Source organism: Podarcis muralis, chromosome 15 (genome assembly GCF_964188315.1).
Source record: "Podarcis muralis chromosome 15, rPodMur119.hap1.1, whole genome shotgun sequence".
NCBI classification, from domain to species: domain Eukaryota; kingdom Metazoa; phylum Chordata; class Lepidosauria; order Squamata; family Lacertidae; genus Podarcis; species Podarcis muralis.
The window spans coordinates 12,050,064-12,068,491 of NC_135669.1; the positions used below are offsets into that span (position 1 = coordinate 12,050,064).

Below are 18,428 nucleotides of genomic sequence, written 5' to 3' on the forward strand. Positions count from 1 at the left end.
ACTGACCGGCTTATTTCAAGGTCCCTCTTGCTTTTCCTTCTTACAGCTATTTATCTTTAAGCCAGACTTGCACCAAACAGCTTTCCAAAAAGAGGATCATGCTCTGTAAAGTAGGAAACATGCCCATGCTAAACCTACAGCTTTCTTTGTGGGGCTTCTTTTGGCTATCTGTGACATCTCAAGCGATGCTTAGGCTCCCATTTCAGGTTGCATGCTGTGTAAAAACCAGCACATTTACCAAATACAGTGGTACTTCGGGTTACATACGCTTCAGGTTACAGACTCCGCTAACCCAGAAATTGTGCTTCAGGTTAAGAACTTTGCTTCAGGATGAAAACAGAAATCGGGCTCTGGTGGCGCAGTACTTAACCCGAGGTACCACTGTACAGATTTATTCTGGAGGGTACTCATAAAATGGCAGTGGGGGGTCTCAGCTTTCTGGGGTCTCAGGCAAGGGTCCCTTCCAGCCCAATCTGGACTGAACCCAGTACATTGCCAATGTATACAGTGGTACCTTGGTTCTCAAACACCTTGGCACTCAAACAACTTGGAACCCAAACACTGCAAACCCAGAAGTAAGTGTTCCGGTTTGCAAACTCTTGTTTTGAGTGTTACGCTTCCGATTTGAATGTTACGCTGAGACCTGTCTGTTTTTGCTATTTATTTTGCATTTTTGTTTTTGCAGCTTTTTGTTTTGTTCCTTGTGACTGTGCGGAACCCAGTTCAGCTACTGATGGATTGATTGCAGTACGTTGTTTATTGCTTTCATTTTATGGAGCAATGGTCTCGTTAGATAGTAAAATTCATGTTAAATTGCTGTTTTAGGGGTTGTTTTTGAAAGTCTGGAATGGATTAATCCATTTTGCATTTCTTTCTATGGGAAAGTGAGCCTTGGTTTTGGAACCCTTTGGTTTTGGATCAGACTTCCAGAATGGTTTAAGTTTGAGAACCAAGGTACCTCGTTTTACATACACTTCAGGTTACATACACTTCAGGTTACAGACTCTGCTAACCCAGAAATAGTACCTCAGGTTAAGAACTTTGCTTCAGGATGAGAACAGAAATCGTGCTCTGGCGGCGCAGCAGCAGCAGGAGGCCCCATTAGCTAAAGTGGTGCTTCAGGTTAAGTACAGTTTCAGGTTAAGAACGGACCTCCGGAACGAATTAACTACTTAACCTGAGATACCACTGTATAAATTTGCTCTGTCACTGAGCTTTGGCAAGTATCTGCTCACTCTGTGCAGTGAATCATCCCCTCTTATACACAAATATCTGGATCTTCATAGGCAATCGTCATAGAATCCATTTATTGCTTTTATATCCCACCTTGTTTCTCCCCAAGGAGCTCAAGATGGCGCACAAAGAATTGTAGAACAGAATGGAAGGGTTGGAAGGGACCTGGGGGTCATCTAGTCCAACCCCCCTGCAACACAGTAATCTCAACTAAAGTATCCATTACAGATGGCCATCCAACCTCTGCTTAGAATATACCTGTATACCTGAAGGAGCGTCTCCACCCCCATCGCTCTGCCCGGACACTGAGGTCCAGCACTGAGGGCCTTCTGGCGGTTCCCTCACTGTGAGAAGTGAGGATACAGGGAACCAGGCAGAGGGCCTTCTCGGTAGTGGCACCGGCCCTGTGGAACGCCCTCCCACCAGATGTCAAAGAGAAAAACAACTACCAGACTTTTAGAAGACATCTGAAGGCAGCCCTGTTTAGGAAAGCTTTTAATGTTTAATAGATTATTGCATTTTAATATTCTGTTTGAAGCCGCCCAGTGTGGCTGGGGAAGCCCAGCCAGATGGGCAGAGTATAAATAATAAATATATTATTATTATTATTATTATTATTATTATTATTATTATTATTAATCTTCAAGGAAGGAGTCTTCCACCTCCACTGTTGAACATCTCTTGCTGTCAGAAAGTTCATTCTGATGTTTAGCCTGTTAGACACTTTTAGGAGGGAGAATCCTGTGCTTGCCTGGTATCCTTAATGCTCTTTCCCCAGAGAGGTACATGAGGATTGGATTCAAGAAAACAGCCTGAACTTTTGTAACTGTGCAGCTGCACTTATGAAGAAGTGTAGCCTGAACTTCAGCTGGGCTTTCCCTTTTTTTGCTGTCTCAGGATGGCGTTGCTTGAAGGATTGAGCCCTAAATCAACTTTATGGGAGCCCACAGTCAGTGATTGCTCCAAAGTGTCATGACATTTTTCTGGGCAACTGCAATAAAGATATCGACCAATCTTTTTAACTTCGGAGGATGAGCCTCTGGGCATCAGGCTAGTTTTGAGAATTACTGACAATAATAGAGCGTGCCTCAGTTGGAGGCAGTCAAATAAAAAATATAACGGGTGTAGAAATATGCTAGCCATCAAACAGAGGGAGACTTCTCTTTGAGGTGGTTCACAAGAGCAAGTCATTAATAAATTGAACTGTTTTAGGGGGAGGCAAGAATCTCCACCCAAGTCTAATACCATACTTTAAAGGTTCTGTTGGTGAAAATGGATATCCAGAGCTAAACAAGGTTTGTGGCTTCCTCTTTTTTTCTAGCAAACAAAATTTCCCAGATCACTGAAATTGTGCAGAAAATATTATTTCCCCTGCAAAGTAGGTCATAGGAAAAGGTAAAGGTCCAGTCGCAGATGACTCTGGGGTAGTGGCGCTCATCTCACTTTATTGGCCAAGGGAGCCGGCGTACAGCTTCCGGGTCATGTGACCAGCATGACTAAGCCGCTTCTGGCGAACCAGAGCAGCGCACGGAAACACCGTTTACCTTCCCGCTGGAGCGACACCTATTTATCTACTTGCACTTGGACATGCTTTTGAACTGCTAGGTTGGCAGGAGCAGGAAATGAGCAACGGGAGCTCACCCCGTCGCGGGGATTTGAACCGCCGACATTCTGATCGGCAAGTCCCAGGCTCTGTGGTTTAGACCACAGAGCCACCCACGTCCCTTAAAGCAGCCCCTTCCCATATCGGCAGCATTGAGAAGATTGGCAAAATAACAACAAAATAATGGAGATGAGCACACTGACTACGCAAAACCACAACGTGAGAGTTAAATTTTAGCCATAGCCACATTCAGTGGAGGTGGGGGTGCGGCAGTGATACCTAGTTTAGCAATAATGCAGTTTCGCCACATGGGTTGCGCTGTAACCCCACAAATTCTGCATTGCAGGAATCGCCAAACCTTTTGGGGTGCATTTGCAAACCAGAGAAATTGTTGCGGGTAGCATGCACGACAATTGCATGCATGCATAGCAATCACACTCACCACAATTACCGTATTTTTTCTCTATAAGACTCGCTTTTTCCCTCCTAAAAAGTAAGGGGAAATGTGTGTGCGTCTTATGGAGTGAATGCAGGCTGCGCAGCTACCCCAGAAGCCAGAACAACAAGAGGGATTGCTGTGCAGCAATCCCTCTTGTTGTTCTGGCTTCTGAGATTCAGAATATTTTTTTTCTTGTTTTCCTCCTCCAAAAACTAGGTGAGTCTTATGGTCTGGTGCGTCTTATAGAGCGAAAAATAGGGTACACATAACCACTGCAAACACATGCACACCTAAAATGCATAAGGAATTGGCATTTTAAAAGATTTTTTTTAAAAGCTTTATTTGGCCTGGGATGGCGGTGGCAGCACCGATTTTCCTATAGATTGTAACTGGGGACAGAAGATTCACCCTTGCTTCTTTCAACACCAAATTCAGAAAGGGGGGCGGGTTAACACAGAGCAAGACCCTAAGGGTGCTTCATGGCTGCAACGTTGACAAGCCATGCTGTATCACAGAGCAAAGAGATACTGGCCACATCCCAGCCAATATGAAGTGCATTTGAGTCCCACTGATTTCAGTGGGAAGGTTAAGGATGAGCTGAAATGCTCTCTGTTAATTGAAATTAATGGGACTTGAAAGCATTTCACTTTGGCTGAATCATACCTGTTGTATTCAGAAGTACATTAGAGAAGAAATATAAATGACTCTTTGGGCTTAAACAGAAGAGGGAAACGGCAAGGCACAACAACTTAATAGCGGTCCATTTGGATTTTAGTCCACAAGTTTTATCTGTGGCTCCATCGTTACCTTCTGGGGAGAAGTTGCAGCTGAGTGATAGAACAACTGGGTGGTGTGCAGAAGGTCCCAGGTTCATTCCTTGCCATCTCCAGGTTGCGCTGAGCAGTGGCGTAGCGTGGGGATGCAGGGGGGGCCGGCCGCACCGGGCGCAACATCTGGGGGGGGCGCACTCGCAGCTCTCTGCCCCTCCCGAGGTACTATTTCTGGGTTAGCGGAGTTTGTAACCTGAAGCGTATGTAACCCGAGGTACCACTGTACTTCCAAGTCAGCGTGTAAGGGATTGCAGGACCGGCGGACTTGGCGGTGGGGGTGGTTGCTGGAGCCTCGTCTGTCCTTTCAGCCCCGCACCCACCGCGCACCCCTTCCTATGCCACTGGTAGCTAGGCGAGGCGGGGGGCACTGGGCGCCACACCTCGGCGCCTGCAGCGTGCCTGAGCCATGCGTCTGCGGGCGAATTGCCCGCAAGCTCCGCTCTGGCCTCTGCCCACCTCCTCAGCCTCCCTACAGCTGAGGGGGAGGCTGCAGCGAGGCTCCACGCAGTGCGCCCTGCCATGGCTCACCCCCATGGCACTCGCCCCTGGCTGCAGGACGCGCGCGCCGCCCCGGGCCCCCGAGTGGCTAGCTGCGCCGCTGCGCTGAGCGCAAGGAATATGTCCTCTCCGAGTTCAGCGTCGTCTTCGTGGGCAGCGTGAACCGCATCTCCAGCTTCAGGTGGAACTTTGGCCAGGTAGGGGGAAGCCTTTGGGCGGGGGCTGGAGACCGGGGTGGGGAGGGGTTAGGAGAGACGCTACCGGCGCCGTTCAGAAATGCCCAGAGCAATTGGAGCTCAGCTACGCGCACACACACGCCCTCCAAATCCCGTTTCCCACCCCTTTCTCAAAAGAAGAGAGAAAAAATGGGTCCTGGGTGTGAAACCAAAGGACCTTTCCAGCTCCTCCTCAATTCCAGGTGTGGATGGCAATGCCTCGTGTCTCCTCCCCCGCGACCAGAGTGCACTTCCTAGGCTGGTTGGATGGTCCCTGGGGGTCTTCGGGTTGCCATATTTTGAAGAGCAAAAAACAGGACACATTTGTCGACTTCTGCTTTTAGCTATGGATCAATGGCCTAGCGTGGGGGGTGCAGGGGGGGCCGGCCACACCGGGTGCAACATCTGGGGGTTAGTGTTAGGGGGCGCAAATCCATGGGTTAGGGGGCGCAAATTACTTGCCTTGCCCCGGGTGCTGACAACCCACGCTACGCCACTGGCGCTGAGGGAAGACTCCTCTCTAGAAAGCAGCTGCCAGTCAATGGCAGGCAATACAGGTGGACTTTTGGCCCATCTAGCTTCCTGTGGTCCTATGTTTCCAATGTTGTTAATAATCATCAAAGAGTCTAAACTAGAAATAGCCTCCCCAGAAAGAGAGTGTGTGTCATATTCATATCCAAAGGTATGCAGGTGCTATAGGTTCCTCCTAATAGCATGTCATCAGGCAAGGGCTTTCTCCACCTGCCTTGCCCCACCCTCAAGGCCTAGGAGCCTTTCCCAGACCATGACTTTGAGAGCAGCGGAAGCAGATGGGAAGAGAAAAGAGCAGTTCTGGGATATTTTTAAAAAAGATAATTTTATAAGTTGTGTGTCCTTGTTTCCCAGTTTGATCCTTTTGCATGGTTTTGTGGCGCTTTATGCATTGTGACTTGCTGTTATTTTTACTGATCATACCGTATTTTTCACTCTATAAGACGCACCAGACCACAAGACGCACCTAGTTTTTGGAGGAGGAAAACAAGAAAAAAAAATTCTGAATCTCAGAAGCCAGAACAGCAAGAGGGATCACTGCGCAGTGAAAGCAGCAATCCCTCTTGCTGTTCTGGCTTCTGTGATAGCTGCGCAGCCTGCATTCACTCCATAAGACACACACACATTTCCCCTTACTTTTTAGGAGGGAAAAAGCGAGTCTTATAGAGCAAAAAATACGGTAGTTTAGTAATTCTTTATTGAAATTGATAAGTGTAAACTGTTTATTATTTTCTGATATTTAATTTTACTGTCTACTATTCTATTCTACAGGGACGCGGGTGGCGCTGTGGGTTAAACCACAGAGCCGAGGACTTGCCGATCAGAAGGACGGCGGTTCGAATCCCCATGACGGGGTGAGCTCCCATTGCTCGGTCCCTGCTCCTGCCAACCTAGCAGTTCAAAAGCACGTCAAAGTGCAAGTAGATAAATAGGTACTTCTCCGGCGGGAAGGTAAACAGCATTTCCGTGCACTGCTCTGGTTTGCCAGAAGCAGCTTAGTCATGCTGGCCACATGACCCGGAAGCTGTACGCCAGCTCCCTCGGCCAATAAAGCGAGATGAGCGCCACTACCCCAGAGTCGGCCACGACTGGACCTAATGGTCAGGGATTCCTTTACCTTTACCTTTATTCTATTCTAATGGATTATTGAACGTTGTTTTATTTGATACAAGTTGTTTAAAGTTATCGTGACTTTTTTGTTTTGGATCAGATTGTTATTATTAATGTTTGATGTTCTAATATGTAGGGTTTTTTTATGTGTTGGAAGCTGCCCAGAGTGGCTGGGGAAACCCGCCAGATGGGCATGGTATTATTAGTAATAATAAATGACACCTAAGAATGGTCCATCACCTTGTACACAAAAGACCCATCCAAGCAGTCAAGGTTTTTTTACATCATCAACATCAGAAAATTGGCTGACGTGTGGACTCTACTTTTTCATCATCCTCTTATTTGTCAATTGATAGCCAACTCTGTAGATTTCTCCTGGATCTGCAACTTTACCCTATGAAAGTTGCACTGTCAGGCATTTCAATGGATAACCTTCTGATACTCTGTGAATTAGGCGAATTTGGGAAGGGCTGCAGCTCAGTGGCACAGCATCTTACATGCAGAAGGTTCCAGGTTCAATGTCTGGTATCGCCAGACCTTCATTCAAATGAATGAATACACACCTTCATTTGAAGGACTCCTCTATTTGAAGGGATGTCTCCCAGTCTTAAAGATAAAGAACCATAAGAAGGAAGAGCCTTTAAGTCGCCCCTCCACTGTTAATATCTGGACAGCTAAGTGTGCAGGCACATAGATTACCTGATTGTAGTCTTCACCACTGCAATGAGATGTATTGTATTTCCCCCCCCCCCAATTATCACAATTATTTCTAAATTTGCATTTGTCCATCTAAATCAGCACATGCACCTTTTATGCAGATCTGTGTCTTCTTTTGTTCTCTTTTTCAGTGATGTGTAAGCTGCCACCTTAAAGAATGCCTTATTTTCATTTGTTCTGCAATTTCTAAACTGCCCTTCATCAAGGAGATCCACAGGTAATTTGTTCCTGGAGCCTCTGGGCCCTTGCTGCTCCTTCTCCTTGCTGTCACTGCCCTCCACTTGCTCTCAGTGATACAAGTCAGGAGGTGCAACAACATCTTCCAACCTTTCCTTGCGCACGCTCTCTGGTCAGTTGTACACAATGGGCCCAGACAGAGAGGACAAACAGGAGGAGGAGTAGATTGCCCCACTCCAGGATAGGGGAGGTAATTTTACCCAAGCTCCTTCCCCAAAAAACCAAGACCAACTAGGGTGTCTCCAGACTGTCACTATTTTATGAGTGGGGTTCATGCACATACTGAAACTTTTACTTTGTGCCGTTAAAGTTGATTAAAGCACTGTATCACCCTAGCGCAACAAATTCATCTTTTTAAGAATAGGACATTTTGCTGTTTGGAAAGTTACAGGGAAATCCATTGGAAAGGGTGGGATAAATGAATGACTGGCGGGAAGATGGGTAAACACCGTGAAAGGAAATCAAGATGAAAGCAAGACAAATGTTCATTGTTGTAAAACCAAACAAATCAGTATGCCCAGTAAAAACTCGATACAGTATAACAGCCATATACTGTATTTTTCACCCTATAGGGCGCACCTAGTTTTTCTTGGGAGGAATAAATAAAAAGATTTTTATCCCCCCCCCCCCCCCAGGCGTGGGGCTGGGGCGGGGGAAGCCCGAGCTTCCCCCGACCCCAGCCTCCAGAACAGGCTGCTATCCGCAAGCCTTGGGAGCCCGGCGGGATGTCCCGCTGGGCTCCCAAGGCTTGTGGAGAGCTGCCCGAAGCCCGGAGTGTGCTCCGTTGTGCTTCCTGAAGCCTGGAGAGCGAGAGGGGTTGGTGCGCACCAACCCCTCTCGCTCTCCAGGCTTCAGCGAAAGCCTGCACTCGCCCCATAGGATGCACACACATTTCCCCTTCATTTTTGGAGGGGAAAAAGTGCGTCCTATAGGGCGAAAAATACTGTAAGCTTAGACAAACAAATCAGGATGAATATGTTGCAGATAAGTAGCAAAGCAAATGCATAGTCTTGCTAGTTAGCATGAGAAGAGGTTAAGTCCACAGAGCTATATTGCTGTTAGGCAGATACTCAGACCATAGAAATACAACTGGTAGACAGAGCTCATTTCCACACTCCTCCTGGAGAGGAAGGAGTGCATAGTACTTCCTGTTCCTTTCTCTCTCTTCCTTTGACCAGCATTGGATTCAGACATGCCTCTGCTTACTCCAGCTTTAGGTACACACCTGAAGCTGGTTATACTGTTAATTTTAAGTATTTTGCGTGGACCGGCGGAGTCCCCCCAACCCCAGGCGACCCCCCGAGCAGAATAATGACTCAAGACAACGTGCAATGGGATTAAAATTGGCCACATCTTTATTAAGTTTCAGATGTAGGGAGACCTTGGCTCAGGCATTGGGCGTTTATCCTTCCCAGTCCCCAGCCGGGGATCTGGGAGACATCAGGGTTATCCAGAATGTGAGGGGATTGGGCTGGCTCTGGAGAACATATGTTCAAGCAGAAGGCCCGCCCCCCATATCTCCACCGTCACAGGGGAGAGCAATGACAACCTCTTGGCGTATGGCCAATGCCTCCCCTCAAGACCCCTTTAACAAGGAACTCTGGGATCACCGCCGCAAGGGGGGCGTGGGTCACCGCTTACCCCCCCCCCCATTTAGGAAGATAGACTAAAGGAGTCCGCCCAAGGCCTGAAACTGCCAAAGTTCTGACGTTTTGCTACGGGAAAGGCAAAACCTTCCAATGCAGGAAAATTCCTTTCCGGCCCTTCAGCAGCGACCATGACATAGCAGCACCCGCGTACCTGTGGAGAAGAGGTTAACTTGCAAAAGAAAGCTTTACTGAGGGAGGGCAGGGTGGGAGAAGCTCTGGAGCCAACTGACGCTTTGCAGGTAAGATTCACCTTCTGTTGTGTGGACAGGGCAGTCCCTCCCCCTCCCCTGGCAACACCTCCCCAGGCGGGAGTGGGCGATTGGCTGAGGTAGGCAGAGACCTCCAGGTATCCAGCCTGGGGAGGGCGAAGCCAGCCCATACTAGTAAAGGTAAAGGTATCCCTGCCCGTACGGGCCAGTCTTGACAGACTCTGGGGTTGTGCGCCCATCTCACTCAAGAGGCTGGGGGCCAGCGCTGTCCGGAGACACTTCCGGGTCACGTGGCCAGCGTGACAAAGCTGCATCTGGCAAGCCAGCGCAGCACACGGAACGCCGTTTACCTTCCCGCTGGTAAGCGGTCCCTATTTATCTACTTGCACCCGGGGGTGCTTTCGAACTGCTAGGTTGGCAGGCACTGGGACCGAGCAGTGGGAGCGCACCCTGCCGCGGGGATTCGAACCGCCGACCTTTCGATCGGCAAGCCCTAGGCGCTGAGGCTTTTACCCATAGCGCCACCAGCCCATACTACCGAGAGCCAAACTGGGATCCGGGGGGGGGGGGACTGCGCGCGACCACGGAAAAGGCACCCCCCATTTGATGTGGGGAGTGGTCATTGCCTACATAGCTTTTACTGCTGCCATTGCTGTGAACCAATACATAATTAGTAAGTAAGTAAATCTTACATTTAAACTTACTTTACATGTTGTTGCCTGATTCTTTGTTGGGGGGGGGGGGAGCCAGCTTACCTCATAGCTAGACTTGCTCTAAACAAGGTTACCTAGAATTTAAATTTTGCTGCCAAGGACAGGATGTTGAAACCCTGTTCAACCCACACACATGGGTGCCTGGAGGGATAAATTGCAATCAATACAGCTTTTCCTACCCATTAAAACCCATCCCACAGAATGGTGACTGGCCAATGAGTCTGGAGCATTCCCGTGTGATTTACCAGAAAAAAGAACTCGGAAAATAAGGACTCTCTCTAGGAAACAGGGACAGTTGGAGTATGTGAGATAATCCAATGGGCGATGTTACATAAGAACTGGCCTGCGCACATGGATATTGCATAGGGGTGGTTGGAAGGAGTCAGGAAGGCAAGCAGGCAGATGCTTGCAAGCTAACAAGGCTTCATCTTTTGCTGAGAGCTGTGAAGAAACAGGTCACTGAGTCCTGACACTGCAATCACTAAGCTTTGACACAGCCTCCTTGATACTGCACCAAGCCTTCCTACTGTAAATCAAAGGGATATTATTCAGCCAATGAGACAGATGGAGGAGATGTCTTCGCAAGACACAGCCAGATTGCTATCAGTACAGCGTGTCAGTATGACAAACATCATTCGAAGAATAACTTGGAGTGACTCCCTTCTCTCCCTCCCCGTCAGGGTGCCTTTAGAGAATTTTTTTTCCAGGGGGTGGGGGGGTGGGAAACAATGATTTATAATAATTTCTCACTGTTCTGGGCTTGGAATACAGTAGAGACCTCGGAGTGTCTTGTAAATCAGAAAACAGGATGGTCCTCACACACTCATTATTATTCTACAAGAGCAAGGCAAGACAAGGAGCTATAAAACTGTCTTCAGTGCTAAGTTGTTTCAGTTGGATTTGGTGCCAGATAAAAAAAAATATTTTAAAAAAATGAAAAGTGGGGGGGGGGGAGTCTAGCTTTTTGGCTACGGCATAATTGGAATAGGGTCAGTAAGTAGGGGAAAGCAGAAAATCTCCGTCTTGATATGCAAGTCATAGTAAGAGTTTGCATATCATTTTCTTAGGTGGAGGGGGGATGAAATGAGAAGGGAAACTACCACACAAAAATGCAAATTCTTATGCAGGTCCAAGAATGACATTCCAACACTATTAGTATGGACTGGACACGTTGGCCCCCAGGCCTCTCTAACTGGCCCTTGGAACTCTCCTCCCCAAGGCACACGCCTCATCAGCCTTGGTCAACATCCCCTTTGAGTGTTTTTGCCTGGTTTGAATGTGTCCTTGAACATTGATAATAACTCCTGCTTGCCTAGATGGGGGATAGAAAGGACTGTGCAAATGTTCGTTGAAACGCAAAGGTAAAATTTATATTCATTGCTCCGCCCACTTTTTGCTGGCATGTGGCCCTCGAGAGGTTGCCCAGAAGCAAATGCAGCCCACAAGCTGAAAAAGATTCCCCACCCATCTTCCCTGATTGGCAGCAGCTCTCCAGGGTTTCATACAGGAAAGCTTTCCCAGCCCTACCTAGAGATGCTGGGGATTGAACCTGGAACCTTGTGCGGTCCAAGCAGATGCTCTACCAGTGACCTATCGTGATGGTGGTTTAGGACAGGTAGGGATGCTGGTAATTTCCATCAGACATGGAAAGGGGACTGGAAATTGCCACAGTTCGCATTGTTGTCAGAGGTCGGGAGTGGAAATTAGGTAAACAAATACAAGCAGTATTTGTTGTTGTTATATAAATTGTTGTTATATAAATAATTAGTTATATAAATAATTTTCTGCATTGTTTTCTCCCTTCTGTTGAAATGCATTGAAATTGATCGCAGAATCAATCGATCACAGAATCAAACTACAGCAGAAATTGATGCAAGAAAAAGGTAGGCTTCAACAGCAACTGAACTGTAGCAGCATGGAAACAGTGCTGATTGCAGCAAACACAGCAGATGGAATTCCCAGGATGGAAATTCCCCGTGCAATATTCTTTCCTGAACCAGCTTTTCTCAAGCAGGCGTCTTTCTAATATCCACATGCACATGTATCCAAAAGCTTCACACCCACTGCAAATCACAGGAGTTGATTTGGTATATCCTTGTCTCTTTCTAGACCTAAAGAGGCATTTGGAGCCTTAATCCTTCACAGTTTATTGGGGTCAGCTGCAGTCTTGATTAACGCTGATCCCTTTTCTTTTTCTGAGAATATTTTCTTCCTACCCTGAGGGGAGAAAATTACTTCTGCAGAATTCCCCCCCCCCTAATATTCCTCACCATTTAAAAAATAGTGACCACCCCATCCCCTTCCCTATCTCCAACAAAACATTAGATCAAAATATAGCTCCAGAGCAATAATACCTTTGGTGTGGGGAGTTCACATTTAAAGGTGAACCTCCCCAATTTTCACTTTCCAAAACAACACATGAACCAAAGAACGCCTATCCTTCAAAATTCCCAATTTTGCAGTGTTCTTCTCCAGTCAAGTAATATGTACAGAAATGCATTACCAATGGTGAAGTGTGCATATATTAGCAAAAACAAGGTACAAAATGCATGGCTTTGGGGAAAAACATTCTATATTTTCCCAGTCTCTCATTTTTCCAGACTTAAGTTCATTCTCCATATCTCAACATCAGTTTTTGCCAGTGTGGTGTAGTGGTTAAGAGCGGTAGACTCGTAATCTGGGGAACCGGGTTCGTGTCTCCGCTCCTCCACATGCAGCTGCTAGGTGACGTTGGGCTAGTCATACTTCTTTGAAGTCTCTCAGCCCCACTCACCTCACAGAATGTTTGTTGTGGGGGAGGAAGGGAAAGGAGAATGTTAGCTGCTTTGAGACTCCTTCGGGTAGTGATAAAGCAGGATATCAAATCCAAACTCTTCTTCTTCTTTGTGGTGTCAGGGGGGGAAAGCACATGTTGTAAGTGTACTTAGCTCTTTATTCAAGGAAACAAGATATGCTCAGGAGGCCAGGTCTAGTGAGCACAACTGGTCTAGTGATCTAGTGGTCTAGTGAGGCCAGGTCTAGTGATCTCCTCCTCACCTGGATCCTTCCCAAACAATCTGAGGCTCCTTCATGTTGCCTGTCCTTTGCTCTGCCCTCTTTATACCTCTGTGTGTTCTGGGAGACCAGAGGGAGGGGAGCTGGTCACAGACCCACTGGCTTCTTCCGCTGCCTCTAAGTCTGGACGGCTCTCTGTCACAGCCTCTTCCTGCTCACTAAACCTTGTGGCCTCGTCAGCTTCCACCTCCTCCCAGCCTTCTCTCTCATTGCCGTCCCACCACCACCACTCATTGCCGTCCCACCACCAAACCCCTGGCTCTGACTTCTTCCCCTGGGGGTTCCTCAACTGGGGCCTCCTACCACTCTTCTGCATCCATCCAGTCTATGATTTTTAGGTTTAAATGCCCTCAAGAATATTATTTAGCATTTTAGCATGAATTTCACCTGCTCAATAGCTCTGTTGGTTAGAGTGTGGTGCTGATAACACCAAGGTCCCAGGTTTGATCCCCATAAGGTGTGGTTACCAGACGTCCCCGTTTCCCAGGGACAGTCCCCGGATTTACAAATCTGTCCCCGGACAAAACCCATCCCCAGAATGCCCCCGGATTTCATTTAATGTCCCCAGATTTATATTTTGTGTTGTGGATTTATTAGTAGGAAATGAATGTTGCGTGATTGGTTCAACGGCACAAGACACATCATATGGGGACTTCTGGCGAGGCAAAATGGCGGGTGCCATGGCAGTGAGCAGCTCCTGAAGCCAGCCAGAACCAACTGTGCTACCAGACTGGCTCTGGGCTGCTGAGACTGCCACTGCCACCACCACTGCCGAGGGGGAACTGGGGACGCCTGGCATGTCAACTGGGGGAACTGCTGACACACACAGACACACACACACCACGACCCAAATCAAGCTGGGCACAAGAGCACCCGGCCAACTGCCCAGCAGCGCTCCAGGGCTGGGAAAACCCCAGAGCCAACGCAGGGAGAAGGAGGAGAGGAGAAGGAGAAGGAAGAGAGAGAAAGAGGAAGGAGAAAAAAGAGTGGAGCCCCGACCTTGCCGCTCCACTGTCGCCGCTCAGGAAAAGAGGTAGGAGATCACTGGGAGGGCAAGGACACTTGGCTGAGCCCAGCCTACTCCACCACAGCTAGCACTCCAAGAGAGCAGGCCAGGGCCCAGAGGAAGGCCACATGACAGAGGAGACCACAGGAGAGAAGATATTACTTCTTAATTTTTTTTAATAACTTTTTTCCTCTCTTTTTTTTAAGTGTCCCCGGATTCTTTGAAAAAAATCTAGTAACCTTACCATAGGGGACAGCTGCATATTCCTGCATTGCTGTAGGTTGGACTAGATCCGTGGTGGCAAAACTTTGGCACGCGTGCCGTTTCCCCAGCAGGAGAAGGGCTCTGGCACGGGTCCAAAGCCTGCAGCCCTGGTGTCGTAGCTTCCATGCCAGGGGTAGGGGTGGAGGGAAGAAGAGAGGCAGGCTGGGTTAGGGTTAGGGTCAGGGTCAGTGTTGTTTTATGTTTTCTTGTGATATTGATTCATTTGCGGTTGGTTTGCTTTTTTCAATTTGTTGTGTTGCTGCTTTTTCACGAGTTGCAAGTTCGTTGGTTTTCTGGAAATTTTCAGATTTTATTTTGAATGCACCCTGCGGTCCCAGTGCAGTCACCACCACCGCCCCCCTCCGACCCCCAGCCTGCTCCACCTCTGAGAGATGCCTGTCTCCACTCCTGCTTGCAGGCAAGTAGGAGTGGGATCGGGCTGCTCCACTAGGCAACGTTGCTGCTTGCATGCACAGGAACAGGAGCTGGATAGGGCTGCTCAGCTGGGAGGTGCAGGCTCTGTCACATTTTCCATTGAAAGGTTCAGAGCCCAGAAGCCTCCACTCCACTTCTGAGAGATCCCCACCTCCCACCTCCATTCCTGCTTGCACACAAGTAGGAGTGTGATTGGGCAGCTCAGCTGAGGAGCGCCTGGCTGCCTTCAGGTGGTGCAGGGGCTCTCAGATGCAGCTTCCGGGCTGCCTTCACTTTCTCCAACCCCAGCAACTATTCAGCCTGGCTGCCTTCATGGGATTGCAGGGAATCTGATGTGGAGGTGGAGGCCCCTTTAAACTTCTCCCTTGAGTGCAGCTGTGAACCCCTCAATGGAAAGTGTGATGGAGCCTGCACCTCCCCAGCAGAGCAGCCCCGATCCAGCTCCTGTTACCGTGCAAGCGGCAACGCTGCCTAGCGGAGCAACCCAATCCCAGAGCACATTCAGCTTCCGAAAAAAGTTCCAAAACAGGAACACTCATTTCTGGGTTTGAAGTGTTCAGGTTCCAAGTACAGTGGTACCTCGGGTTAAGAACTAAATTCATTCCGGAGGTCCGTTCTTAACCTGAAACTATTCTTAACCTGAAGCACTACTTTAGCTAATGGGGCCTCCCACTGCCACCACACGATTTCTGTTCTCATCCTGAAGCAAAGTTCTTAACCGGAGGTACTATTTCTGGGTTGGCGGAGTCTGTAACCTGAAGCATCTGTAACCTGAAGCGTCTGTAACCCAAGGTACCACTGTAGTTTGAGAACTAAGCTGTTCGAAAACTAAGGTACCACTGTATTTATTTTCCCCAATTTGAAATGTATTTATTCCCCGTCTCCCACCCCCCACCCCCCGGTGATTTTCTTGAGTCAAAATGAGAGTACTTCTAAACATTTTTAAAGGGGAAAAAAGCACTGAATTATAGCATAAAATTATATATCAATGGAGAGATAATTTAATGAAGAATGTAATGCAATAACTTTTATGCAGGATTGTTTTTTACAACAGCAGTCATAAAGAAGATACATGAAACACACAGGAAAAATGAGATATACAGGTTAAATTGCCGTGTTGGCACTTTGCAATAAATAAGTAGGTTTTGGGTTGCAGTGATGGTGAACCTTTTAGATCTCTAAAGGATTCACCATCACTGGACTAGATGATCCTCAGGGTCCCTTCTATATATATATTTCCCTATATTCTTCTAATACAGTTTTCTGCATGCAATCTTCCCCAATGGCCACATTTTTGCAAAGCCATTTTCCCTAACACAGTGCATTTCCGCACATTATTTTCACCCTGGTATATGCATTTCACTTAACTGGAGAACAGCACAGCAAAATTCAGAGAAGTGCACGCTTTGAATGATTACAGTGTTTGGTCTGTACATTTTTCTTCCGGAAATCATGAATTAGGACGGTTCCACTTTAAATATAAACCGCATCATAATTCTCCCCCACCCGCTACCCATCACCACCCAGGAGTCCGGCTTCAAAAACGCATGTGCTTCCATCTCACACTATTAAAAGACATCCCAGTAAAAGTATAATTACTACGTGCTAAGAATTTGTCACTAAAGGCACCATTTAATAGCTTTTGCGGTGACAAGAACTGGGGGGGGGGGGGGGAGAGAGACCATCTTAAGTTTGTTAAAATATTAAACACTCTACAAGTGAAGCAGCGTGTATAATTTGTAATATTTACACTTTTACATAACAGGCTTAGGGGAGAAAACAAATTACATAAAAATCCATTGAGTTTGATTGTAAAGTCATTTCACTACTTTTACATAAATAATTAAATTCTGTTTACAAGATTATATTATTGCTGGTGTGCAGTTTCTCCACAAGAACTGTGTCAGGTTGCAGGGGGAAATTAATGCTTACAGGTTTATGTGTATGCGAAGAGAGAAACTTGTTAAATATACATAAGATTGAAGCGGAGTAAATTATTGAAGAATGTATGCTCAGAAATCAGCACCATTTTTATTTTTATTTTATCACGGAGATGCCCGCTGTAGCTCTTCAGATGAGGGAAAGTTGCCTTTCCCACTTCAAAAAGGAATAACACAGTTTATTTATTTATTTTATTATATATCCTTTAAGGAAAAGATACGCCACACTTCACCGGAAGACAACAGGGCGGTTGACAGCATAATAAGCAGCATAGAGCAGCCATACAAAACAAGCGCTTAAAAACAATTACCTCAGCCCAGCTCACAATAAAGCAGAAGCATAAAATGGTTCGTAAATTCATTCCGTCGCAGTTCCCTCACCCCAAAGGTTGACAAAAGAGGTGTGTCTTAACTCACAGTGCAGGTAAGCACACCACAATGGGGACCGCATTCCACAGTCGTGGACCCACCACAGGGGGAAAAAACACACATTTGATTGGGCCTGGAAAACAACTGGCAACCAGGGTAGTTATTTTTAAATCAGAGTTATATCTCCTCAGCCCACATCTCCCGTCAACATGGGCCATCGCATTTTGCACTTGTATTATTGCAATGTCTTCAAGGGCAGTCTCACACAGGGTGAATTGCAGTAGTCTAGATTGGAGGGTACCAGAGCATGGGTGTCTGAAGGCAGGCTAGTCCTATCCGGGGAAGGGCACAGCTGGCACAGCATCGGAAGCTGGGTATAAGTACTCCTAGTCACAGAGGCCAACCACATTATAAATAAGTGCATTTTGGCCACTATAGCCTACAGGACCACACTGGGGTGTGTATGTTTGGACTCAGTGGACTATGTGGAAGTCAAAGGAATCCTTTTATTTGGTGGTTGAAAGGAGACCAGATGACTGGTTTTTGTTTTTTTTAATCTACTTTAAAAAAAATACAGAGCAAGTAATGTTGTACAGTAATACCTTGGTTCGCTGAAGAATTGATGCTTTTGAATTATGGTGCTGGAGGAGACTCTTGAGAGTCCCATGGACTGCAAGAAGATCAAACCTATCCATTCTGAAGGAAATCAGCCCTAAGTGCTCACTGGAAGGACAGATCCTGAAGCTGAGGCTCCAATACTTTGGCCACCTCGTGAGAAGAGAAGACTCCCTGGAAAAGACCCTGATGTTGGGAAAGATGGAGGGCACAAGGAGAAGGGGACGACAAAGGACAAGATGGTTGGACAGTGTTCTCGAAGCTACCAGCATGAGTTTGACCAAACTGCAGGAGGCAGTGGAAGACAGGAGTGCCTGGCGTGCTCTGGTCCATGGGGTCATGAAGAGTCGGACATGACTAAACAACAAACAACAATACCTTGGTTCTCGAACTTAATCCATTCTAGAAGTCCGTTCGACTCCCGAAACTGTTCAAAAGCCAAGGCACGGCTTCTGATTGGCTGCAGGAGCTTCCTGCACTCAAGCGGAAGCCACCTCAGATGTTCAGCTTCCAAAAAATGTTCACTTCCGGGTAAATGCTTACTTCCGGGTTTGCGGCATTCGGGAGCCGATTTGTTCTGCAACTAAGCCATTCAAGAACCAAGGTACAGTTGTACCTTGGATCCCAAACGCCTTGTGAGTCGAATGTTTTGGCTCCCGAATGCCGCAAACTCAGAAGTGAGTGTTCCGGTTTGCGAACATTCTTTGGAACTCGAACATCCGACGTGGCTTCCATGGCTTCTGATTGGCTGCAGGAGCTTC

The 18,428-nt window shown here is 47.3% G+C and overlaps 1 long non-coding RNA gene across 3 annotated transcripts in view; it reads left to right on the plus strand.

Annotated features, from left to right (window-relative positions):
* The window catches only part of LOC114585261 (uncharacterized), a 28,092-nt gene extending 9,919 nt beyond the window's left edge, over positions 1–18,173 (plus strand). The window contains exons 3-5 of one of the 3 annotated variants that reach the window (XR_003703844.2): positions 7,308–7,393; positions 11,817–11,867; positions 16,895–18,173. This is a non-coding gene — a long non-coding RNA (uncharacterized LOC114585261). Of the gene's footprint in view, positions 1–1,342; positions 1,845–7,307; positions 7,394–11,816; positions 15,152–16,894 lie in introns of those variants that run through there. The other 2 variants (XR_003703843.2, XR_013390902.1) reach the window with 2 other exon arrangements.
* The last annotated feature ends 255 nt before the right edge of the window (positions 18,174–18,428 follow it).